The sequence below is a fragment of the Neolamprologus brichardi genome, chromosome 6, assembly GCF_056152115.1.
Source record: "Neolamprologus brichardi isolate AB-2024 chromosome 6, ASM5615211v1, whole genome shotgun sequence".
NCBI lineage: Eukaryota > Metazoa > Chordata > Actinopteri > Cichliformes > Cichlidae > Neolamprologus > Neolamprologus brichardi.
The window spans coordinates 32,096,993-32,123,250 of record NC_142109.1 but is presented as its reverse complement, the minus strand read 5'-3'; the positions used below and the strand labels follow the sequence as shown (position 1 = coordinate 32,123,250).

The 26,258-nt window shown below is 43.5% G+C and overlaps 1 pseudogene across 1 annotated transcript; it reads right to left on the bottom strand.

Annotated features, from left to right (window-relative positions):
- Nucleotides 1-3,948: 3,948 nt before the first annotated feature.
- On the bottom strand, nt 3,949-14,770 carry LOC102782830 (perforin-1-like; annotated as a pseudogene). Its single transcript, XR_015719200.1, has 4 exons — nt 14,749-14,770; nt 14,359-14,448; nt 6,396-6,832; nt 3,949-5,119 (listed from the first exon to the last, which is right to left on the bottom strand). The product of XR_015719200.1 is annotated as a perforin-1-like (transcript).
- Nucleotides 14,771-26,258: the final 11,488 nt, after the last annotated feature.

Here is a 26,258-nt window from a genome sequence, read left to right as displayed (position 1 = left end):
GATATGATGTGAAGAATATGTAAATGGCAATAACCAACTAAAAGGTTTTAACCTTTTAGATCCTGTATCCTGATGTTGGGAAATTTACAACTTTGCTTTTCTGAATCTTATATATTCTTTTGTTTTAAACAATGGGGACTAAATTTTGTTATGCTCTTAAAAAAAACCTAGGATGTACTTGTTTTGTATTTTGTTTTGACTTTGGATGTTTAAGGAGATTAAAGACTCCTATGAGTTTTGTTTTTCAAATATGAGTAAATGTAAAATAATTTGACCAAATTGTGTTTATTTACAGGTTGGCTTAGTTCATTAGTTCCAGTGTAATAAACTCTTAATTCTCCAGCATACCAAGACACTTTGGACAAATTCATGATCCCAACTTTGTGGGAACAGTTTGGGGTTAGCCCTTTCCTGTTCCAACATGATTGAGCACCAGTGGACCAAACAAGGTCCATAAAGACATGGATGATGGTTGGTTTGGAAGAAACTGACTGACCTGCAAAGAGTCCTGACCTCAACCCAACAGAACACCTTTGAGTGGAATTAGAGTGGAGACTGCAAGCCAGGCCTTCTGTAACATCAGTGTGTGACCTCACAAATGCACTTATTGAAGAATCAATCAATCAATTTATTTATAAGCACATTTAAAAACAACACAGGTTGACCAAAGTACATAGTAAACAAGTAAAAAGTAGATCAAGCACACACAAAGAACAAAACAAAACTCAGTCACAATTAAAAGCTAGAGAGTAAAAATGTGGTTTTAAAAATGTCAAGGGGCAGACTGTTCCAAAGTTTGGGCGCAGCAATCGCAAAGGCCTGATCTCCTCTGTTTTTTAGCCTGCTTAGGGACAACTAGAAGCAACTTATCAGCTGACCTGAGAGTTCTATCGTATTTTAGAGTATTTTTAGTTTAAAATGGTGAAAAATTCCCATAAACACATAAATTCCTCCTAAATCTCTCCAGAAAAGTTGAATCTGTTACAGGTGGAAAGGGTGACATCATATTAATCCCTATGGATTAAGAACAGGATGTCACCCAAGTTCATATGTGTGTGAAGGCAGACGAGTGAATATATTTGTCAATGCAGTGTACGTAAAGGAAAAATCATCTTCTCATCTTGTTACTTTAATGAATGTCCAGCAGGTGGCGGTGTTGATATAAATTTGCACTATGCTGATCTTATTTCTCAGTTATGGCACATGCATTACAAGCCTAGTGCAAAGAATTGACAGATATAACTTTTCCTGGCTTTTTAAGAAGAGTAACTTTGTTTTTAGTTAAATAAAGTTATTATTTTTTTCAAATGTAAAATATAAAATATATGTGAGTATTTGATCACAACCATATGTTAACTAAATGATATGACACATGCTGTATATTTTATATATCTGTTTGTGCAAACTTTGCAAGACAAAGTGATGACTGCCAACTGCATCAACAAAATTGGATTTTTCCTGCTGCCATGTGAGGGTAAAATATTCTGCTTCATTTTCTAAAAACATTATTAAAATTACAGTTCATTTGAACGGCCACATTTTCTTTTCTAATATGACCACAATGGGTCACCAAACACAAGTAATATGTGCAGACTTAATATATGAATCAATTTGACGGAAGCCATACAACTAATTGACATGAGTCATCTTAAGTTTCTTTTTTATATTATAAGGTTAAAAAAGCACACATAGCATATTAGATAGAGAGAATCACAGTGATCAGATGATTCCCTATGAGTCAAACACTTGGCGATAGTAAGAAAGAAGAAATCCCTTTGTGACGGAGGTGTGGTTTGTGGGCTCGAGGGACCAAGAAGGCTGGCAGGGCAGCTGAAAACCAGTAATTGTGGTCTCTCTATTTCAGTTATGGCGAGACCTCGATGAGTGGGAGAACAGGTGGAGAACACAGGGCAGTGGAACAAGAATTGTAAATAAACCACGTGACTTGCAATGCTAAGTGATGTTACAAATTTTAGTGCTGGCAACACTCGAGTCTTTACTGGTGTTTACATCCTTTTAACAGGAAGATCTGCTACGAATGGTGCAGAAGGCCAGGGAATAGAAAGCACAAACAACCAATGGAAAAGAAAGGAAAACACAAACTATGGCAAAGTTTAGATACAAGTTAATGGCGTGCAGTAGTGGTATGTAAACACGGCAGGACAAAAAGTGGTGAATGCAGAAGAATTTAATGCTAATAGATCAGTGGAAGTCCTCCAGCAGCCTGAGTCTATAGCAACATGACTAAGATATGTTTGAGGGTGAGCTGAATGACAAAGGATGGTTTGAACCCAAACTGGCAACTGGATCAACAAAATAGCGCTCTGGTTGTTTTTCTGGTTGTAAGGTGCTATTCACCCCTCCACCCCCTCTGGTGCTTTTCTCGCCTTTATCTCTGTAGCTATATTGATTGTGGCTTGTCACATTTGCTGTGTGTCGTTTTTTTTTTCTCTTAGCTTTTTCCTCACTCGAACACGTCCCTGACTCTTGTTCTGCTGGAGCTCTCCCCATGCTGAAATGGACTTATTCACTCTCCACTATCACCAAGTGCTGCTCATAGGCGTTTTCTCTATGATCTTGCAGGAACTTCATCTGTAAGTTGGCACTATGTAAATAAATAATAGTTTTAGTGAAATAAGTTTATACTTCTCAGCAGCGGCTGTATTTCCTGAGGAGGCTGAGGAAATTTGGTATGTCGGCCAAGATCCTCTGCAGGTTCAAAGACCCCACACACCCCGAACACAGACTATTCACACTTCTGCCCTCGGGACGAAGGTTTAGAAGTGTGAAATCTAGAACATCTCGACTCAACAACTCCTTCTTCCCCACTGCTATCAGACTCTTGAACAGCTGATCTATTTTAAAAGTAATAATAATTTTTGCACATCAGGTCATCTTACATATCAAACCAGCTCTTTTTGCTCACAAATCTATTTAAAAGTTCAATTATTTTGTCTCTATTTATTTATTTATTTATACTATTTGTATTTGATCTGTTCTAGTTCGATTGTAGATATTGATCAGCATCTGTGTGTGGACAGCAGAGAAAGAATTTCATTGCACAGAAATGCTTTTCTTTGTACACATAACAAGAAACACTTTGAATCTACTTCTTTCAACCTTTTATTTCCTTTTAAGACTTTGCCCACCCTCTTGGATCCAAATGTGTTCTCTTTACTTCAGGTTAAATTTACTCTCTGACATCTCTGCATAATACGTACATTTGTTTAAATGTCATCTTGATACAGTATGTTATTTATAAGTTATTTATATAATTCATGTGTACTTTAATAATTAGGAAGAGACAAAATCCCCTTGGGGTTAATTTCAGGGGTGCACAATAGAAGTTAGTGTTTCTCTCCATGCTGAAATGGACTTATTCACTCTTCATTGTCACCAAGTACTGCGCATAGAAGAGTGTTGGATTTTTGTCTAAACTCTTGCAGGGACTTTTCCTGCAAGTATTGTGTAAATAAATAGTAGTTAAGGGGAAATGAGCTCATACTTCGGCACACCCTCGTGGGTTTATTTCAGGTTTCCTTCAGATGTCATTAACGATACAATTGTTGCTGTTACAGTTGTCCAATTATTCATGTGTACTTCAATAATTAGGAAGAGTTGAATTTAGAGGTGCCCTGGTTCAAATACATGACAGACTTTAACACATCAAAAGTTAAGATAAAAGCGTTTCACCAGATCCATAAAGTGACACATTCTGAATATTACAAAGTAGGACACATGTGTTGTCTTTGCAGATGCTTTATTGCGAGTATTTGGAAAAGCCAAGAAAAAAAAAATCCATACTATAAAGATTAGAAATTACAGATTGTAATTTGACCAATTCTACTTTCTCGAAAACACATCATTTCTTAATTTTGCAAGAAAAATGCTATACAGTACAAGCAAAAGATATTCAGCATAAAATCGGATTGTTATTTAGTCGTCAACTCATTTCACATCAACAGCTGCTCTTAGACTGACTGACTAGCCATACTTCTCCCCTGACGTTCCAAGAAGGACTCCGTTTCTGGAGTAGAAAACGTCAGCCAAAGAGGAGCTCATAGGAGAAGGGATGTACTCCTGACACGAGTACCCACCAAGATTTGGTGCACACTCCACTTCATAGGAAAAGTAGAAAGTCCCATGATTCAGCATGCAGCTGTCGCTCACATTCCCTGCTCGCAGATCAAATGAACACTCGCCTAACAGATCACTGTTCCAATAACTGTCCTCGTCATAAACAACAAATCTAAGTTTGTTTTTCATGTCAATGGTGATGGTTCCAAATTCAAATGTTTCTGACCATGTAGGATTGTCATTATCACGTATGATATCAGTGCGCATTTTCTGGTCACCATATGTCACCTCCACTGAACCATCTGTCTGACTCCACCAGTCACCATACAGACCCTTTGCATAAAGTTTGAACACCTTTAATGTTGCAAGACCTTTCCGAGCAGGACAGCAATTTACCTTAATATTCTTGTTACTGTTGCAGACACAAGCACAGGGATCTCTAACATTCAATCTGTGCCCAATCTTACAGGTTTCTGAACATTGTTTCAACATTGCATTTTTCTGAATGTGGTCCTCTATTCCTCTCTTCAGTCCTGCCCTAGCTGGATGATTTTTTGGCAGTAAGGTGTGAAGGGGCTTTAAGCTGTACTTGACCACATCAGGTGTACTTTTCAGTGAGCTAAGCCAGCTGTTATAGACAGAAGGGTCTTTTGCTTGAAAAAGGATATCAGCTGTGTTACTACTTCCACCAATGACCTCTGTGTGTCGCTCACTAAATTCACCACTGAAACTTGGGATAGATAGCTTCTTCTTCTTTGAGTTACAGTGCTTTATCAGTGAGTTAATATTGTTGGGATGCTTGAAACCACTCAAAGCTTCAACTGACAAACAGTCACTAACATCACTATCTGTTAGTCCATTCATGGTTGCCTTGCAGGTCCTGACAGCAGTGATTGCTTTTATATCCCCTCCAAGAAACACTTGTGTGATGTAATGTGTTCCATAAGTGTCAATCACATTATTATATGCTTCCACAGTATGAACGGAATCCACAGCGGACGTGAATTCATGACTCATCTGAAGATTTGTTGCCAGTCTGTAACTGTGGAACATAAAAAAACAGAAAAGTAATAAACACTCATCACATTGTGCTTTATTGGTGGTATTTTTCTTTAAGTAAACCTTTTGACTGCCAGAAAACACCAGAAAACATGTCAGAGAAAACCCCAACAATCAAAGAAACCCCTTTGAGCAAGCACTTTGGTGACCATGGGAAGGAAAAAACCCTTTTAACAGGAAAACATCTCCGGCAGAACCAGGCTCAGGGAGGGGCAGCCATCTGCCATGCGTGGTTGGTGGTGAAGGGAGAAAGAAAGGACAAAAGACATGCTATGGAAGAGAGCCAGAGACGAATAATAATAAATGATAAAATGCAGTGAGATGTATAAACACAGTGAGTGAAGAAGAAGCACTCACTACATCATGGGAATCCCCAAGAAGTCTAGACTATTTGCAGTGTAAGTAAGGGAGAATTCATGTCACCCAATCCAGCCCTAATTATATGCTTTATCAAAAATGAAGTTTTAAGCCCAATCTTAACATAATGAGGCTGTCTGTCTCCCGAATCCAAGCTGAGAGCTGATTCCACAAAAGAGGGCCCTGAAAGCTGAAGACTTTGCATCCCATTCTACTTTTAAATATCCTAGGAATCAGAAATAGCCAATAGCAAAGTGCTCTATTGGGGTGATACGGTACTATGAAGTGTACTATGTGAGGAGAAGGATTTTAAATTCTATTCTGGATTCATCAGGTAGACAATGAAGAGAAGCCACTACAAGAGAAATGTGCTCTCTTTCTAGCCACCGTCAGTACTCTCGTTGCAGCATTTTGTATCATCTGAAAGCTTTTTGGAGAGTTTTTAGGATAGTGTGATAATAATACGTACAATAGTCCTAGAAGCAATAAATGCAGCACCACGTGACCCCATGCAAAGATTCATATAGTAGAAAGTATCAGGCCAGACTGCCTACATTTACTAAGTGTTAAATGTAAGAGAAACAACAATCATTGTGTTCCAAGATCCTAAATATAGATAATGACAGTGGTTGTCCAAACTGTTAATTTAAGCATTTTCAGAATGTTTTTATGTGCAAAAAAACCCCATTTTTTTTATGTGAAAGAGAAGGGAACGATTATTAAACAGTGGTTTACTATTCAGACTCACTTAATATTTGATTAGGCTGTATATGACCCATTAACTAAACTCAGTTTCACACGCGTGCTCTAAACTAAATATTTAAGAGAAAGACAAAAAAAAAAAAAATCTCAGTGAATCAAATAAATAAAATATGAAGGCAAATATTCATCCAAACACTCACCTATAGTATTGACAGTTGGCAAAATGGTGAAAGAAGGTGTAACGGTCTCGTTTTGACTTATTGATGCCAAAGGCAGATGCTTTGGCGCGGGAACCTCCTAATGCAACCCCAGGCTTTGTCGAAGACAAATTAAGGTCAGCTTTCCAGTTGTTGAACACCGATGCTGTAGAATCATTGACAAGACTTTCAACCGAATCATAGACCGTGCTGGAGACTTTCAGATTGCATTGGGGGAGGGTTCTCCAGTCCACCACAGCAACAGGGACCTTCTGCTTCTCTCCATTCATGTATCTGTTCTGGTACATCTTACAAGTGCCATTTCCAATCTTCCATGTTTCAGTGTCGATGACATAGGCGCCTTTTCTCTCCATCGTCACAATGTCAAAGCCTTCGCCGCCCAAATTGTAACCAGGGACAAAGGGAGCTTTTTCACACTCCTCTGGTGTTGAGGAGTACTTGGTGAGGGCTAGTTCTTTTAGGTTCAGCAGCTAACAAGATGGTGTATCGGTCAGGATACAGGAAGGAGAACAACAGGCTTCCACTTTGCTGGATTGTCACCGCCAGCTGTTTTATTGCCACCTAGATGCTCAGTGTTGCCAGCAGTCTGTAGTAACAAACAAGTTGCCATGAGTATATAAATATATACAGCAAAGCTTCACTAAGATAAACATAAAGAATTAAATGAAATAAACCAACACGTCCATCTGAATATACACATGACACAACATATATGATTTGAACTATGCCAATCTTACATCTCTTGCTCCAAACAGAGAAAGGACACAATAAACACAGTGAGAATGTCATACATAGCCGAAACATCCACTCTAACTGTAAACAAAAGGACTTTGGCGCCATCGTGTGGCCGAATAAAATTACTACATAATGGCGGCGGCCAGCGGCACATGCCTTTAGTCGCGAGATGAAAAATGCGGTGCTACAACGCGGTAGAATGTAACTAAAGCCGCGGCCAACATCAGAATCGGAAAATAAACATATTTAAGGAAACTTACTTCCAGTCATGAACTTAACACTCGGAGCATCACCGTGAAGGATGGCAACCAGGAACACAGCTTACGAGGTAAACAGAACTAACACGGAAAAAACACTCCCCTTCTCGAGTAGCATAGCGTTACCCCCAACTTCTGCCTACGTCATTTCCTACGACCCCACCCCACACAATATCGCAGAACATAGACATAAATCCCAGAGCCTTTTATACAGCCGCCCCCAAATGTGGTTACACATTTGCTCCCCAAAAAAAGGCTCCCTAATCAGTTCCAGGAGGCGACTTGCCATTCTTCTCAGTATCGCTGGCTTCCGATGGCACGGCAGGTAAAACTACCAACCGAGCAACTGGTCTGGTGTAAACACGTCCATTAACGTTCACATCAGCAGATCTGACAAGTCCATCATCACTACGATGAATCTTGATCACATGGCCTATTGGCCACAAGGCTCGAGGCAGCTGCGGATCTGCAACCATAACAACTGCCTTTTCCAGAAGTTCAGGAGGAGTTGACTGCCACTTCTGCCTCGCCTGTAAGCCAGGCAGGTATTCCTTGATGAATCTTGCCCAGAACTGATCAGCAAGAATCTGTGAATGCCTCCAACGTCGCCGACTGAGGTTCTCTGTCTCTGAGTAGACCACCTGGGGTAGTGATCCATCAGGCCGCCCCATGAGGAGACTATTGGGTGTCACAGGGTCCACATCGGCTACGTCAGTGGAAATGTAGCCTAAGGGCTTTGCGTTAAGGATCAATTCCACCTCCAGCAGAACTGTACGGAGTACCTCCTCGTGAAGAGGTTGGGAACCCACACAGGTGCGTAGAGCTGTCTTCACTGAACGGATTTCCCTCTCCCATACACCTCCGAAATGTGGGGCTGCCGGGGGGTTGAACTGGAATCTGATCATCTGACGGGCGAGCTTCCCCTGCAATGTCTCTGACATGTTGGCAAAGGCTTCTCTGAGTTCTCGTTCTCCCCCTTTGAAATTGGTCCCACAGTCAGACCATAACTCTGCCGGTGTCCCTCTTCTGGCTATGAATCGCCTCAGGGCCATTAGGAACGCATCCGCGTCTAAGCTACTTAGGAGATCCAGATGTACCGCCCTCGTCGTCATACACTTGAAAATGATTCCCCAGCGTTTCTCGTGACGTCTTCCTACCTTCACAAACATAGGCCCAAAACAGTCAACACCGGTTGAGTAAAAGGCTGGTTTGTACAGTCTAAGCCGAGCAGCAGGGAGGTCAGCCATCTTGGGAACAGAGGGTTTTGCCCTCCAACGCTGACACTCAGGACAGGTTCGCTGGTGCTTGCGAATTGCCTCTCTTCCACGCAGTATCCAGTAAGACCTCCGCAGCTCCGCGAAGACCCGTTCGGGGCCTGGATGATGCAGATCAACATCATATTTCTGGATAAGCAGACGTGTGAAAGGGTGTGAAGGATCCAGGACAATCGGATGCAATATAGGTCCGCCAAGACCTTCTAGGCGTCGCAACCGACCCCCTACTCTGATGAGGCCCGCTGAGGTATCCAGTTCAGGTGCCAGGGTAAGCAAGCGGCTTCTGGATGAGACAGGTTTCCTTTCTGAAAGCAATCTGCACTCCTCGGGAAATGACTCCTGTTGAGCCTGCTGAAGGATGGCCTGTTCAGCATTCTGATAGTCCTCGGCACTAGATGGCGCAGTCGAGAGTCCCTGACCACAAAGCTCTTTGACAGTAACATCCAAGAGCTCCTGCCAAGCCTTGCACGCCATTCCATCCTGACAGGTAGGTGTGGAGGTGATAGAGGTTCCACAGAAGACTGTCTTCCGAAGCTCAAGGTCGTCATTACTGGGCTCGGAGCTCGGGTTCTCTGGCCATGTGTCAGGACTGTTGAGCAGAAAGGGGGGTCCATTCGACCACCGATTAGGCACTTTGAGCTCGGCCAGGGCCTTCCCTCTCGTCAGGTCATCCGCTGGATTACTCTCTGAGTCTATGTAGCGCCAGGTACAGTGTTCCGTCAACTCCTGTATCTCAGCTACCCTGGCTCCTACAAAAACCTTGTAGCGGCAGGACTGTGAGCTCAACCAGGTAAGAACAGTGGTCGAATCAGACCACAGGACTGTTCTTTCAATCGCTGAGGTGAGTTCCCTTTTCAGGGTACTGGCCAGCTGCGCTGCCAGCAAAGCTCCGCAGAGCTCGAGGCGGGGAATAGAGAGAGCTCGTTTGGGGGCTACCCGGGAGCGAGCTAGGATGAAGGTGAGGTGAACTTGCCCATCCTGTTCTACAGTCCTCATATAGGACACCGCTCCATAAGCTTTCTCAGAAGCATCCCCAAAAATGTGCACCTCACGGATGGCCCCCTTTGAGTTAGCACTGGCAGGAACATAGGCACGTGGGAAGGTAAGGTGAGGTAAAAACTGAAGCTCCACCTCCCAGTCAGACCAAGCTTGCAGGAGGGTGGAGGGGAGATTCGAGTCATCCCAACCATGCTTCTTATCCCATAGCTGCCTGAGGAGGAGCTTGGCCCGAGTGGTGAAGGGTAACAGATAGCCCAAAGGGTCGTACTGTGAGGCTAGGACTCTATAGATGTTTCTGAGGGTTGGCATCTCATAGGACACGGGCCTGTGCTTATAACCCAAGGAGTCGGTATTCCAGTCCCAGCTGAGCCCGAGCGTGGTCTCTAGCGGGTTGGATTTGTCCTCGGCTAGCCACAGATCCAGACTCTGTGATCTAGCTTCTGGAGGCAAATGGCTCAGGACACTTGGATCATTACAAGCCCACTGACGTAGCTCGAAGCCAGCTGATTTCAGCAACTCTCTTAGCCGATCCACCAGACCTCTAGCTTCTTCTGGTGAGCCAACACTCTGTAGGCAGTTGTCTACGTAGAAACACCTCTCGATGGAGAATCTCAGGCTGTCGTCAGGCTGTGTGTGCTCCATCACATGACGCTGCAGGGCAGATGTGGCGCAGCAGGGGCTTGAAGTTGTCCCAAATGGCAGGACCTGCCACTCGAAGATTTTAGGGGGTTCATTCACCTTTAAGTCCCGCCAAAGGAACTTCAACAGAGGCCGGTCTTCAGGGAGGAGCAGTACCTGATGGAACATCCCTTTGATGTCTCCACTCACAGCTATGGGGTGTTCACGAAACCTGACCAGCACCCCCAGCAGGGAAGCTCCAAGAGTAGGGCCAGGCAACAGGAACTGGTTCAGGGACTGTCCAAGGTATTTATGGGAACAGTTAAACACCAGGCGATTCTTCCCGTTATGACTGACAAGATGATGCGGTATGTACCAGTTCTCCTTGGGCGAAGTCTCATGCGTAACTTCCTTCACGGCTCCTGATTGGATCAGCTTCTGCATTTCTGCCCTGTAGGCATCAGCCCGACTGGGATCCTTTAGCAGGCGCCTTTCTGTGCTTCGAAGCATGGGCATGACTGATTCCTTTGGTGCATTCAGTGGCGGCATCTGTGGGTGACGGAGTAGAGGTGTAGCATACCTGAAGACTCCATCGACCATCCTGCGAGTTGTTCTTGCCTCAAGCAGGGCCACAGCCTGCTGATCCTGTTTTGACCGAGTGACCTCTTTCTCGGATCGGTAAGGCACCACGTCCACCTGCCAGAGCCGCTCCACATGCTTGAGCAACTCGTCTGATTGGGCGGATGTATACAGGGATAGGACAGGCTGGGTCTGCCGCCCCATGAAAAGACTTGGCCCTTGAAGGGTCCAGCCAAGTCGGGTGTGGACTGCTGCTGGGCCTCCAGGTGGGCCGAGGCGGACTGGTTCTATGGGGGTGATCAGGTGTGGCTGGTCTGAACCAATGAGGAGCAGAGGCTTGGCTTCCTTCAGGGCAGGGACCGGGATCCCATGCAGGTATTTGTACTTCCTTCTCAGCTGGTCAATAGGATAGGTATGGTGAGCTAAGTTGAGGCGATCAGCTGTAAACGCTCCATCAATCTTGTAGTAGGATCCAGGGTTGGTAGCAGCAGAGACGCTGAAGGATACGGTATGTCCATGAAGCATCTGAATATCTTGGCGGACGGTTCGTAATGGCAGGTCCTCCGGGATGCCTGCCAGACCAAGAGTCTTTGCAGCAGCAGGGAGCAGCATGGTCCTCTCTGAACCGTCATCAAGTATAGCAAAGGTGTCTAGAGTCCGCTCTCCATGGCTCAAAAGCACAGGTACAATCTTCAACATGACACGATTGCCAGCCCCGTGGCGATCAAGGTAGAGTGAGCCCGAAGCTGAACTGGTTAGGCAGCTTTCCTCCTTTGCAGCCATGTCAGCGTTGTTTCCTTCTGTCCTGGCATTTACCTCGTGAAGAGCCAGCAGATGTTTACCCTGGCAGCGGCTGCAGGGTTTCTTTAGCGTGCACTGAGCAGCTAAATGAGTTCGGGCACAGCGCCAGCATCGTTTGTTGACCTGTATCCAGTCCTTTATTTCCTCTTTGGAGAGCTTGGCTACATCATCACATTGGCTAAAATAGTGTTCTGTGCTCTCACAGTAGGCACAGTAGGCTTTGCTCTTGACCTTCCCTCTAGCTCGACTCTCCTTCACTGGTGGAAACGTGTGTTCTGATGGCCCCTTTAGGTTATGTAGGACTGTCACGGTTTGTCGGCCTGGACGGGCCTCGGCCTTTACACTGGTCCTTTCTCTACTGCTTCTTAACACTGCTTGGCCGTCAAATCCTTGACACCAGGACTCCTGACGAAGCCATGCAGATAGGTCGTACAGAGTGTAGGTGCTCCCGGGCTGCTTAAACTGGTGTCGACGAAAATCAGCTCTCTGTTCGGCAGGAAGCTTACTTATTAGTCGGGCAACGTGGGACCCACAGTTCAACTCCACTTCTCCTTCCGGTCCTAGTGTTTGTAACAGCCCAACTAGTGACTGCACCTGAAGGGAGAACCTTTGGAAGGCTACTGTGTCACCTCGCCTTATTTCAGGACCATCCAGGACACTTGCTATCTTTCTCAAGGCGAGCTGATGAGGTTGTCCAAATTTGTCGTGGAGGGCTGCCATGGTGTCAGTATAAGGCTTGGGTGAGTTCAGGTAAGCATCGGCGATAAGTCGAGCTTCATCTAGTTTGAGGTGGTCCACAAGTATCTGATACTTGAAGAGCTCAGTAGCATTAGGAGGGAGTAGGTTCTCTAAAGCCATGCGGAGCCTAGCAAACTCAGAGGGATCAGAATGAATGAACCTTGGAATGGTTGGTGTGGGCCCCCTGTACACTAGCTCAGCCGAAAGAGGAGCAGATGGGTTATTGCAGTGCCCACTGGTTACTCCAGTGACAAGAGAGGGGGAACTGGCTGGAGCAGGCTTGGTTGGGAGAAAACCTGTCTTACTTGGTGCCCAGCAGGGGGGTGGCACAGAGGGTTGTGGAGGCGCATGAAACGTGTTTCCATCTTTAGCCACAGGGTCCTGATATGGGGTGCAGCGATGACTTGGCAGCGAAGGCTCACCAGCGAAATATGCTGTGCGGGGTAGAGGGTGGTACTGTACACCATCATCGGAGTATTGTTCATCAACCTTCATTTGGGAGAATCCTGTGTGCAACTCTTCCACCGGTTCAGGCCATGGTGGTGGGTCGGGCCACACCTCCTCATCCTCCTCCTGTGGCATTGTCTCAGGGGTTGTGTATATCTCTCCTGAACCGCGCTTGGGGGGATGATTGGTGCTATGCTGTGAGGCAGTCAGCTGGGCCATATCCTTCCTCAGCAGGTGAGCCACTTCAATCAGCTCTCTGAGGTCACTCTTTGCTTCCTTCAGTTCTCTGAGGCCCTCCTGTAAAACTTGCTGTGATTGGAGTAGCTGCTCTCTTTCGGCCTGCAAGGCTCTGAATTCTGTATGAAATGTGTGTATTGAAGACCCTGGCCAATTGGAAGGTGCAAATTCAGGTGAGTGGCTTCTATTAAGGTCCACATCCTGTTCACTTCTTCCCAGTGGAGGGGGTGTGTTGTAATAGGCCACATCCCTGTCGCTGTAGAGGGGTGGCGTATGACTATACTGAGGCTGAACTCTCGCGCTTCTTGTGTGAGGCTGTGGGGTATCCCACTGCAGCATTTCCCTAAAGGGGTGGCCTGTATAGTTAACATCAAAGTCCTCAAACCGGCTTGGTCGACGTGTATGGCGTTTAGGCCTTACATCAGGACATGTCGCTCCATCTGGCTCCATCTTGATAACTGCCTCCGGCTCGAAGGACCAATGTTGAGGAGTACTTGGTGAGGGCTAGTTCTTTTAGGTTCAGCAGCTAACAAGATGGTGTATCGGTCAGGATACAGGAAGGAGAACAACAGGCTTCCACTTTGCTGGATTGTCACCGCCAGCTGTTTTATTGCCACCTAGATGCTCAGTGTTGCCAGCAGTCTGTAGTAACAAACAAGTTGCCATGAGTATATAAATATATACAGCAAAGCTTCACTAAGATAAACATAAAGAATTAAATGAAATAAACCAACACGTCCATCTGAATATACACATGACACAACATATATGATTTGAACTATGCCAATCTTACATCTCTTGCTCCAAACAGAGAAAGGACACAATAAACACAGTGAGAATGTCATACATAGCCGAAACATCCACTCTAACTGTAAACAAAAGGACTTTGGCGCCATCGTGTGGCCGAATAAAATTACTACATAATGGCGGCGGCCAGCGGCACATGCCTTTAGTCGCGAGATGAAAAATGCGGTGCTACAACGCGGTAGAATGTAACTAAAGCCGCGGCCAACATCAGAATCGGAAAATAAACATATTTAAGGAAACTTACTTCCAGTCATGAACTTAACACTCGGAGCATCACCGTGAAGGATGGCAACCAGGAACACAGCTTACGAGGTAAACAGAACTAACACGGAAAAAACACTCCCCTTCTCGAGTAGCATAGCGTTACCCCCAACTTCTGCCTACGTCATTTCCTACGACCCCACCCCACACAATATCGCAGAACATAGACATAAATCCCAGAGCCTTTTATACATCTGGTGTACCAATGAAGCTCACACTGGAAGGAAGGCACAGGGGACTCCATGCCCAACACAGGAGCAGGACGTGCCACAGCTTTGCCATCTGTATGAAAGAGTTAAACAATAAGAGAAGAAAAAAATGATGGAGATAAACAAAGATTAATCAGTACACTAAAGCAATGATTGTCAGACTTCACAGGTTCACATTCGCATTACAGAAGCCATGAAAGTGTCACAACCCTTATTATCAGTCATTGGCAGCGACAGGAGAAACAAGAAATAAGAGAGCATCGCAAATCAGCATTAATAACATCAAGGACAAATAAAGAATCAGAACAAGTGCACCAAAATGAGAATGTGCACAACTTAAAAAATAATGCAAGGCAGGACTTAGCAGTCTTACCTTCAATGTTGACTCTGCTCTGATCAGCAGCTTCTGACCTGATCAGCAGCTTCTGACCTATTTTATAGTTTTAATGTAGGGGTGGAGACCTGATCGCTAATCTCCCAAATATTAACTTAAGAACATCCAAGATAACAATGTGTGAATTTTACTTCCTTCCTACCTCACACACAGACAGTATCATCTTCATATTTTAATGGATGCCCAGTGGATGGTGCTGTAGACATAAATTGGACTTTCTGCGGCTCTTGTTTCTCAATTATGGGATATCCATTGCAAGGCTGATTCGACGAATTGAAAATAATTTGATTAATTTTCTTAACTGTCTTCAGTTAAAGTACCAAAAAAGTATTTCTTTTTTAAAATGTTAAATATATACAATTAATAATGTGACTGCTCCATAAAACCATATTTCAAGGCTAAATACTTTGCACAAAGTGATGATTGCCAACTGCATAAACAAAATTAGATTTTTTTAAATTAAATTTAAAAAGAATTAAAAAAAAACAAACAAACATACCAAATGGGGGAAAAATCCCACAAACTATGGCAAAGTTTAGATACAAGCTAATAACATGAAGTAGTCTCATATACACACATTATGAGCAAAAAGTGGTGATTGCAGAAGAAACTGATGCTAATAAATCAGTGGAAGTCCCCTTGAAGCACACGTCTATAGCAAGGAGGTGGAGACTGAGAGTGACTCGTGCCATCGTTCCCACCTGTCTGAAGGCCTCCGCCATCATTCCCGTCCCCCAAAAGACTGGTATAGACAGCCTCAGTGACTACTCACCTATAGCCCTCATATCTGTAGTCATTAAGTGTTTCGAGCGGATAGTCTCTCAGCACATCAGACATTGTGTACCCCGCTCCCTTGACCATCACCAGTTTGCTTACAGGGCAAATTAGCCCACAGAGGATGCCATCACCGTCACCCTTCACGGAGCACTGACCCATCTGGAGAACAGGAAGAGCAATGTGGCGATTCTCTTCGTGGACTACAGCTCAGCATTCAACACCATGATCTCAGACATCTTCGCCACCTTCAAATCCCTCCCCGACACCTGCCTCTGGATCAAAGATTTCCTCGTGACCTTTCAAATGAACATTTAGTTTGTGTTTTATACTCTTGACTACTAAATGTTTTGTATGTGCTGATCCGTTTGATGTCAAGTTTCTGAGCACCTTTGAATGTTTTAAACATGAGTCTTGAGGTCTGGTTTAGTTCATTCGTTTTGTTTTTGTGTTTTGTTTTGTTTTTTTGTTAAGCCCCCCCCCCAACTGTCATTCAGAACTGGATCCCAGCACGACTGTGTTCTCAACTTGTGCTCAGGAGGCACAGACAGGTGCATTGCCCTCTCATTATAAATGGCGAACAGGCAGAATCTGTCTCCATTTACAGGTTTCTGGGCATCCACCTCTCCTTTGATCTCACCTAGACCCACAACATCAATCCCCTGGTAAAGAAGGCCCAGCAGTGGCTACATGCCTCCATGTCCCGAGGAAGAATAACCTGGACCGGAAGCTGCTGCTGGCCTTCTGCTGCTCCTCAGTGGAGAACGTGTTCTCCTACTGTCTGGGCGTTTACTACTCAGGGGCCACTACTGAGAACAGGAAGACTGCACAGAGGGTAATTAACCCCCCCCCACCCCCCCAAAAAAAAATAAATAAATCATTGGCTGCCCTCTGCCACCCTTGGAGACCATGGCCAGATCCTCTTGTCTCAGGAAAAACAGGGCCACCACAGGTGACCCCTTGCACCCCATCCACCACCTTTTTGACCAGCATCCTTCTGGTCTGCGCCTCAAATAGCTTATTCCCCTGGGCCATCGAGACTGTTAACAAACACTATCCCCCCACAGCCCAGCCCATTATATATTATATTATATTATATTATATTATTGAAAGAGTGTCCACTGGCCTGTAGGTGTGAATAGACTGCAGAGTCATGGGCTGACAAGTTAGCTCCTCTGTGTTGTGCCAGCCACTTAATCAAAGGTTGTTTGGGCTTCGCAATGTATAAATCATGTCGGTGATGCAAAACCAATCCGGCAGAGGTGCTGACAGCCAGTCCAGTAGGTGGAGCAGACCCAATTACAGACGCGGCACACCTGAGAAGGCCAGTCCCAGTGCATTATAAAGCTTGAAGTTAAGTTCAGTTATGGCTGTTGTACCATTTAATCTGTGTTTGGATTTCTTTACTTTATTTCATTAAAATATCTTAGAGCCTTTAAAAGTGTTGTATAGAATAGATTCCTTAATATACATCAAACTTAAAGAGATTATAGTTTGGGATTATAATATTGCGGTTAATGGGTGTAAGAATACAAAATAGAAAATAGGCCTGGAATGGGAACAAAGAACTGGGGTGCAGGGCAGGAGGACAATCAGCCCCCACCCCCAGGGTAGAAAGCAAGAGTTACTGAGATTGAGGGGCAGACAAAGGGCAAACGGACACTACCTTAAAAGGAGATGGGGGTCAGGGTGTCAGCACCCTTGGCCACTGTAGGGGGGAGGAGACCAGAGGTTATTGTGGGTGATCATGGCTCAAGAGTTGGGAGTTTGCTTTGTAATTGGAAGGTTGCCGGTTCGAGCCCCGGCTTGGACAGTCTCGGTCGTTGTGTCCTTGGGCAAGACACTTCACCCGTTGCCTACTGGTGGTGGTCAGAGGGCCCGGTGGCGCCAGTGTCTGGCAGCCTAACCTCTGTCAGTGCGCTCCAGGGCAGCTGTGGCTACAATGTAGCTAGTGTGTGAATGGGTAGATGACTGAATGTGTTTTGGGGTCCTTAGGGACTAGTAAAGCGCTATACAAATACAGGCCATTTGCCATAACTAGCTTTTTGCATAGGAATGCAGTGTGCGGATCTCCAGATGCATCTGTAAGAATAATGGGCAATAAAAGGACTGTGTAAAACATGGAAACATCTCAGCGTGAGCTCTACCAGGACCAAAAGAATTGTTGTCTCAACAGTGTGGTCTCCCACTTACTTGTCACATCCTTTGAGCTGGGTTGTGACATTACAGTTTCTTTTATCTGACCTATTTAATAGTATTAATGTAGATGTGTTGACCTGATTGCTAATCTCCCAAATTCTACACTTCAGAACATGCGCGATAAAAATGTGTGACTTTCTTTACACCTCATCTAATTAAAACTGTTGTTTTACTGTGATATCTCTGACATCTGAAAAAAAATAACACCATTCACTATTCACTAACGCTATCTATTCTGACAAAAAAGCATCTGTTTTACTCAGAGCCTACTGTGCTTAGGTGGAGCAGAAAAGTGCTCTATACAACCAGGCCTAATACCCTTTCATTTTTCTTTTCAGTTTTAGTTGTATTTAGCTGTTTTTAGTTTAGTAGCTTTGTTTTTAGTGAAAGAAAGTATTTACTTTATGGTGCAAAATATATAGATTTAACAATGGGACTGCTGCATCACAACTACATTTCGAGTAAGTGACAAACTTTGGAAGGCAAATTGATCAGAAAAATTTGATTTTCCCTGCTGGCATAAAAGGTAAACTATTCTGGCTTATTTTTAAAAAACATGCATGGAGATTACAGAAGGAAGCTCATGTAAACTGCCACTGTCATCCTAAAGGTGGATGGGCCCATGTCACTTTTTCAGGCTGTTCCCGGCTGGGCTCCATAAACTAAGGCCCAGCCACCAGACGCTCGCCCTCGGGCCTGGCTCCTGGGCAGGGCCCCAGTAACCCTATCCTGAAGGGGTGAACTGTTCCCTTGATTGTACACTCATAGGGGTCCTTTGAATCGCTCTTTGTCTGGTCCCTCACCAAGGACTGATTTTTTTTTTTAAAAACATGAATGTAAATTACAGAAGGAGTTCATGTGAAATGCCGAGCCCGTTCTCACTCCCGAGGCGTAACATGCCGACGTTTTGTCACGTCCCGCGGGGTTCCTGAGGAACGCAAAAGGAGACCTTCGGCGTTCTTATGGTACGCGGCGGGTTATGGCCGAAATCCAGTGCAATGACGCTCCCGCGGTAATAGACGTTCCAGCCCTGTATTCCAGCCCTAAACCTAACCTTATCCCTAGCCCTAACCATAACCTTTTTCCTGAGCTTAACCATGACTTTAATGACGTTAAATAGCGTGTTTCTAAGCGATTTGAAGAAAAAGAGCGAACATGTGTAGATGGAGTCCATACGGTTCTCATATTTCGTTATCATTTTTCCGAGGTCGTCATTTAGGAACGTGGTGGGTAGCTGAAAACGTAATATGTTGACGATTTGTCACCTAGCGTAAAATGTTACGCTTTGGGAGTGAGAACGTGTTGGAAATGCCACAATCTCTGTTTTTAATATGACCACAATGGATCTCCAAAGACAAGTCACATGTTTAGACTTAATAAATGAAGCAACCTGCGGTTTAAAATTCAGTTCAGCTGAAGTCATATAAGCTGTTCACGCAAGAGTCATCTCAAGCCATGTTTTAATATTATAAGGTAAAAACAGCATACACTATAATAGAGAGAAAGAAGCCCAATGATTGGATGATTCCCGATGACACTTGATGACAGAAGGAAAGAAGAAAACCCTCTTAACAGGAAGAGAGCTAAGGGAGGGTGTAACTTGAGGTGGAGATGAAGCCAGCTGTGGAGGTGTGCAAGTGGATATCGAATGAGCAACAGCACAAGCACTCATTTATTTAAAATATCAAAATAAAAAGTGCCACCTCTACCACACTAGTCCGCGTGCACACGGGACAATCCATTACAGGGAGAGTGCGAAAAAGAACAAAAAGGGGGTGACACACGTGTCATGAGACAGGAGGCGCCGCCATGTGGTGATACACTGCATTACAACAGCAGCTGTTACAAGGGGTAGCCAGGTTTGAGGGATGAGGGAAGGCCAGAAAATAGAGACCATGAACAACAAACAGAAAAAAAGGAGAAAAAAAACAACTCAACCTATGGCAGAATTTAGATACAAGTTAATGACATGAAGTAGTGGCATATGGCAAAAAGTGGTGAATGCAGAAGAAACTGATCTGAATACATCAATGAAAGGCCCCTAGAAGTCCGAGTCTATAGCCACATGACTAAGATATGCATAAGGATGAACTTTATGACACACTTTGGAGAGGCAAAGCATGAAATTTCTTGCGTCAGTCCATCTCTAGCACAATGATCTGATGGCAGTTAGGTGTGCAGGAGTTTTAAGCTGTACTGACCACATCAGGCTTTTATTTTTTTCAATGAGCTAAGCCGACATTTATAGACATTACTAGTTCCACCAATGACCTCTGTATACCGCTCACTAAATTCATCCCTGAAACTTGGGATAGAAAGCTTCTTCTTCTTTAAGTTACGGAGCTTTATTATTGAGTCAGTACAGACTACTCAAAGCCTTGACTGACAAGCAATCACTGATTTCTGTAGCTGACACGCCATTCATGGTTGCCTTGCAGGTCCCGACTGCAATGGTTGCTTTTATAACCCCTTGAAGAAACACTTGAATGTGTACCATAGTGTCAAACAAATTATGATATGCTTCCACATTATCGACGGTGAAAGAAGGAAGGCATCTCACAGCTTATTTGAATTCCTGACTCAATGGAGGAGTCGGGAATTCAGGCTGTGGACAACAAGTAACTCTCATTACAGTACTTAACTTTACATTTAGGAACATCTGCAATAAAAATGTGTTACTTTTACTTCCTTCACACCTCATTTGATTAAACCCTGGGTCAACGTGCAGTGATATCTTTGACATCTTGAGCCTACTGTGTTTTTAAGTCTGTGGCTGTTTTTCACATCGTCTTCAGTTTCAGTTGCCCTATGCACACAAAGCACACACAGCAGTAAGGCAAGTGAGGATTTAAGGTGAAGGTGAAAAGCACCTCAGTGCAGGAGAGATGTCAAGAGGTGTAAAAGATGTCAAGACATAAAATAATGTTACTCTGATGTGCATTACCAAGTAGCATATAATTAAAAGAAAGGAGACAAAATAGCAGGTCAATATTAATTTTCAGACATGTCAGGCATGTTGTACATGACAGCGGTAGATTATAGCTAAGCAACCTTCTTCATTTGATCCTCGGAGGACACACACATTTATTGTGGGTTGCATCAGCAAAAGCAAACGGTGTAAAACTCCAAATCAAACATGCAGCTGAAGAACATTTTCTGTGGTTACTATATGGGCAGTCATTATTAACATGTCCATATTACATTTATTGTTAAAATGTATATTTAATTGACAATTTAAAGTTAGGGTATTTGAGTCAAGCATGTCTTATGTCAGATTCCTGCTGGTTCAGCTCCTCTATAATTATATAGTTTCTTCACCGTTTGTCATGGTCCTGGGTCATGTTGGCCCAGTATTCTTAGTTTTCGTGTGTTTTGTATTTTGTTCTTTATTTATGCCGTGGTTCCTAGGTTGTTTAGTTAAGATGTTCCTTATTTGGTTGCCCCCTGTGTGCCCCTCTGTGTATTTGTGAACCCTTGTTTCCCCTCCTTGCGTTTTATTCCATGTTTTCCCCAGCCCATTATGTCCGTGCTCTCTCTCCTCCTGTCTGAACCTCTGTGTACTTCCTGTTTTACTTTGACAGTCTCCCGTCAGTGTTGCATTTACTCCTGCCGTGTCTCGTTACGATTATCTGTGTCAGCTGTGTTCCCCGTGTGCTCCCACTTCCCTCGTTAACCCTCTGTGTATTTATGTCTGCGTCTCCCTCAGTTCTGTGTCGCGTTCTCCCTCATGACTGTGTGCCCCTCTGTGTGTTTCCTCGTGAGTCAGTTCCTTAGTACTTCCCAGTTTAGTTTCATATTATTTTGTGTCGCCTTTATCCTCTGTCAGCAATAAAGCTGTATTTTGAGTTCAGTCCTGTTTTCCCGTGAGTTTGCGTTTGGGTCCTCTCCTGCCTGCACACAGCCTGATCATGACACCGTTGCTTTTCGCAGCTCAGCACACCTGTGCCTCCAGGTCCCAGCATCACTGATATAGGGAGAGCATGATTACCGTGTTGGATCCAGTTCTCTTGCCAGCCATACTCGCACTGGCCCCTGATCCCACTGCACCACCTCTCCTCTACAGCAGAGCTGCAGACTATACTACACTCACCATTTCCTGATCATTGTGCCAGTACTTATCATCATCATCATAAATACTAAATACAAGTGTGTCTTAAAGCTGGCTGGGCCTTAAGGACCATAGTCATTTATATTATCAGTGTTTTGGTTTAATTTGTTTTTTTCTGATCACCATATGTCACCTGCACCTTCTGTTGCAGACACAAGCACAAGGATCTGTAAAATTTGATCTACATCCAATCTTACATATTTCTTAATGTGCTGTAGTGTGCAGGGACTTTGAGATGTATCAGACCACACCAGTTGTGGGTTTAAATGTGCTGAGCCCATTTTTGAATAGAGATGATTCTAATTGGATATCAGCTCCATTATTGTCTCCACTAATGACCTCTGTGTGTTTCTCATTAAATTTACTCATTAAACTTGATAACTATATAAATAACCGGAATAAAGCACACAAGAAATGTTCTTAGTTTTAACTAAGGTAGGTAGGTAACTGAACAGTTAAAAAAAAATAAACTTAGCACGCATACTTGTAACATGATTCAGTGACCACAGACGGCGCCTTGCTCTCACACCACAGTAACCAAACTGTCTGTTTTAGTTTATCTCTCACGTGTTTAGGTACTTCACACTGAGACTCATGCCTGACTCATTTACTTGAATGAGGAAGCTTCATTTTGCAGGAGATCTTATCAGTTTTCTAATAAAATGCTTTTATGTGTGACGATATTAAAAACATCATTTTATTTATATTTATTCTTTATGTTGCATATTAAGGTTTTAACTATATGTCCTTCTACAATAAAACTGCTGAAACCAGTTCCTGATAAGGAAGCAACCTTCAGTAAACTGACATTCTTTCTGATTCTGATTCCAGACTAATGCGTTCTTGTCTGTAAGGCCGTTGTGCGTGTGTTTTGCTTTGAGGCAGCTGTTATGATTTAGCACTAAATAAATAAAATAAAATAAAATTGGACTGAATTTCAGCTGTGCACTATATAAAACAGCTCACATTTAAATAAATGTGTCACTCTTTTAAAGGTTCGTACCACTTCCTCTGTAAATTTATTTCACTTCACAATATTCTTTGCATACATTTTTGCTGTTAAGTGTACAGAATCATTGTTATTTTTACTGAGTAGGCAATAAAAGTGAATGAAGTCTGCTTTCTTTTCTACTGTTAACACCGCACTGGTTTGTGTCTTGATAATAGAAAAAGGACTTTTCAAATTTACATCTATCAGTGCTTTGAGCATGAGATTCTCCAGCAAATCCCTATTGATGACTTGCATATGACACTATTTAGCAGTAAGTATGTAGTCATTCACAGTTTATCATCCAGGGCAGTGGTCACCCAATGATCGGAAGGTCGGGGGTTTGAATCCACTGAATGGCTACCCTGAGGTACCCCTGAGCAAGGTACCGTCCCTACACACTGCTCCCCGGGCGCTGGACTGGTGGATGCCCACTGCTTCACTGAGTGAATGGGTTAAATGCAGATGACTAATTTCCCTGTGGGGATTAATAAAGTATACATAGTATACATTATTGCAATGAAGTGCTAATAGCATTCAGAGTTAAAAGTAAAAAGGCCCATGACAGTCATCTTAGGGGAACGCCCTATCTTCTCTGTTAATACTGAAACTGTTGAGTCAAAACTTTATCAGCTCTTTATCTTCTCAAAGATAATTGAGTTTCATGGGAGTTTTGCCCAACCAGTGTACGGTGTACAGGAGAAATCATTCGATCGTGTCCCTCGGGTTTCCTTTATGGACAGGATTTTTAGGCATAGCCAAGTGGTGGAAGGCTTTCACTTGGGTGGTCTCAGAATCTCATCTCTGCTTTTCGTGGATGATGTGCCTCTGTTGGCTTCATCGGGGGATGGCTTCACCCGAGTGCAGTCGAGTATGAAGCGGTGGGAACAAGAATCAGCACCTCCAAATTGGAGGCCATGTTCCTCAGCTGGAATAGGATACCTCCTGGGCACCTCCTGGGTGAGGTGTTCTGGGCATGTCCCACCAGGAGGAGGCCCCGGGGCAGGCCCAGGACACGCTGGAGAGATTTTATCTCTTGGCTTGCCTGGGAATGCCTTGGTGTTCCCCCGTACAAGCTGGAGGAAGGGTCTGGGCAGAGGGAGGTCTGGGCTTCTCTACTTAGGCTGCTGGTCCCCACAACCTGGCCCCAGATTAGCGGAAGAAGATGGATGGATGGACAGTCTAATAAAATAACATAAAATAAATAAATAACAGGAATAAAACACACAAGAAATGTTCTTAGTTTTAACTAAGGTAGGTAGGTAACTGAACAGTTAAAAAAAAATAAACTTAGCACGCATACTTGTAACATGATTCAGTGACCACAGACGGCGCCTTGCTCTCACACCACAGTAACCAAACTGTCTGTTTTAGTTTATCTCTCACGTGTTTGGGTACTTCACACTGAGACTCATGCCTGACTCATTTACTTGAATGAGGAAGCTTCATTTTGCAGGAGATCTTATCAGTTTTCTAATAAAATGCTTTTATGTGTGACGATATTAAAAACATCATTTTATTTATATTTATTCTTTATGTTGCATATTAAGGTTTTAACTATATGTCCTTCTACAATAAAAGTGCTGAAACCAGTTCCTGATAAGGAAGCAACCTTCAGTAAACTGACATTCTTTCTGATTCTGATTCCAGACTAATGCGTTCTTGTCTGTAAGGCCGTTGTGCGTGTGTTTTGCTTTGAGGCAGCTGTTATGATTTAGCACTAAATAAATAAATTAAATTAAATTGAACTGAATTTCAGCTGTGCACTATATAAAACAGCTCACATTTAAATAAATGTGTCACTCTTTTAAAGGTTCGTACCACTTCCTCTGTAAATTTATTTCACTTCACAATATTCTTTGCATACATTTTTGCTGTTAAGTGTACAGAATCATTGTTATTTTTATTGAGTAGGCAATAAAAGTGAATGAAGTCTGCTTTCTTTTCTACTGTTAACACCGCACTGGTTTGTGTCTTGATAATAGAAAAAGGACTTTTCAAATTCACATCTATCAGTGCTTTGAGCATGAGATTCTCCAGCAAATCCCTATTGATGACTTGCATATGACACTATTTAGCAGTAAGTATGTAGTCATTCACAGTTTATCATCCAGGGCAGTGGTCACCCAATGATCGGAAGGTCGGGGGTTCGAATCCACTGAATGGCTACCCTGAGGTACCCCCGAGCAAGGTACCGTCCCTACACACTGCTCCCCGGGCGCTGGACTGGTGGATGCCCACTGCTTCACTGAGTGAATGGGTTAAATGCAGATGACTAATTTCCCTGTGGGGATTAATAAAGTATACATTACATTGCAATGAAGTGCTGATAGCATTCAGAGTAAAAAGTAAAAAGGCCCATGACAGTCATCTTAAGGGAACGCCCTATCTTCTCTGTTAATACTGAAACTGTTGAGTCAAAACTTTATCAGCTCTTTATCCTCTCAAAGATAATTGAGTTTCATGGGAGTTTTGCCCAACCAGTGTACGGTGTACAGGAGAAAGCATTCGATCGTGTCCCTCGTGTTTGTTTACACTCACTCTTTCAAATAGATGTGGAGCAGTCGGAGATTTGCCCGGGGGAATCCGTGGGTTTCTCGGGGAATTTCACGTTCTCGTGGCAGCATGCTATGTGTTTGCTCACATTTGCAGTTAAATTTTTCTCTGTAGAAAGAAGTGTTACTTGTAACACGTTACTGCCCATGTCTGCTCTTGACACTGGTTATCACTAAGACTTGGTGCACACTCTACGATGTAGGAAAAGAAGAAAGTTCCATGATTCAGCATGCAGCTGTCACTGACCTTCCCTGCTCGTAGATCGAGATTAAATCATCTGTCAGAATTATCAACATTAAATGAGTCACTTCTCCAAACTAATACTGAGGATATCTCTAGTTCTATTCTAAAACTAAAACTTCAATACAATCACATTTGGGATCCAAGTCGGAAGCGATATTCTTAACTTTGAATTAGGAGATAAACCCCATAAATTACTTGCCAGACAATTAAAAGATGTCCAAGCCCAATGGACCAAACATAAAATTGCCTCCTCTACCGGCATATTAATTCCTGACCCAAAGGTCAGGATTTTTTTTTTATTTTTTTAAAGAAGAAACTGAATAAACAGTTACCAATATAAACTTTTGTAAGTCGATTAGTTTTATTTTTATGTAAAAAGGATCTTATTCAGGGGGCTTGTTTTGATGTCTTTGTTTGTCTTTATATTGGAATTCACTAACTCCGTGACACATTTTTGATCATTCTAATTATCATGTACATTTAGTTTATGTTAGGAGTTGGTGGGGTTTCTCTGGTGTGGTGTCACGGGGTCTGCTTCTGTTTTCAGCTCAGGTAGGCGGGGTGGTGTGTCACGGGATGCTGACACACCGGCGGTGCATCAGACGTCATTTGATGGAGCGT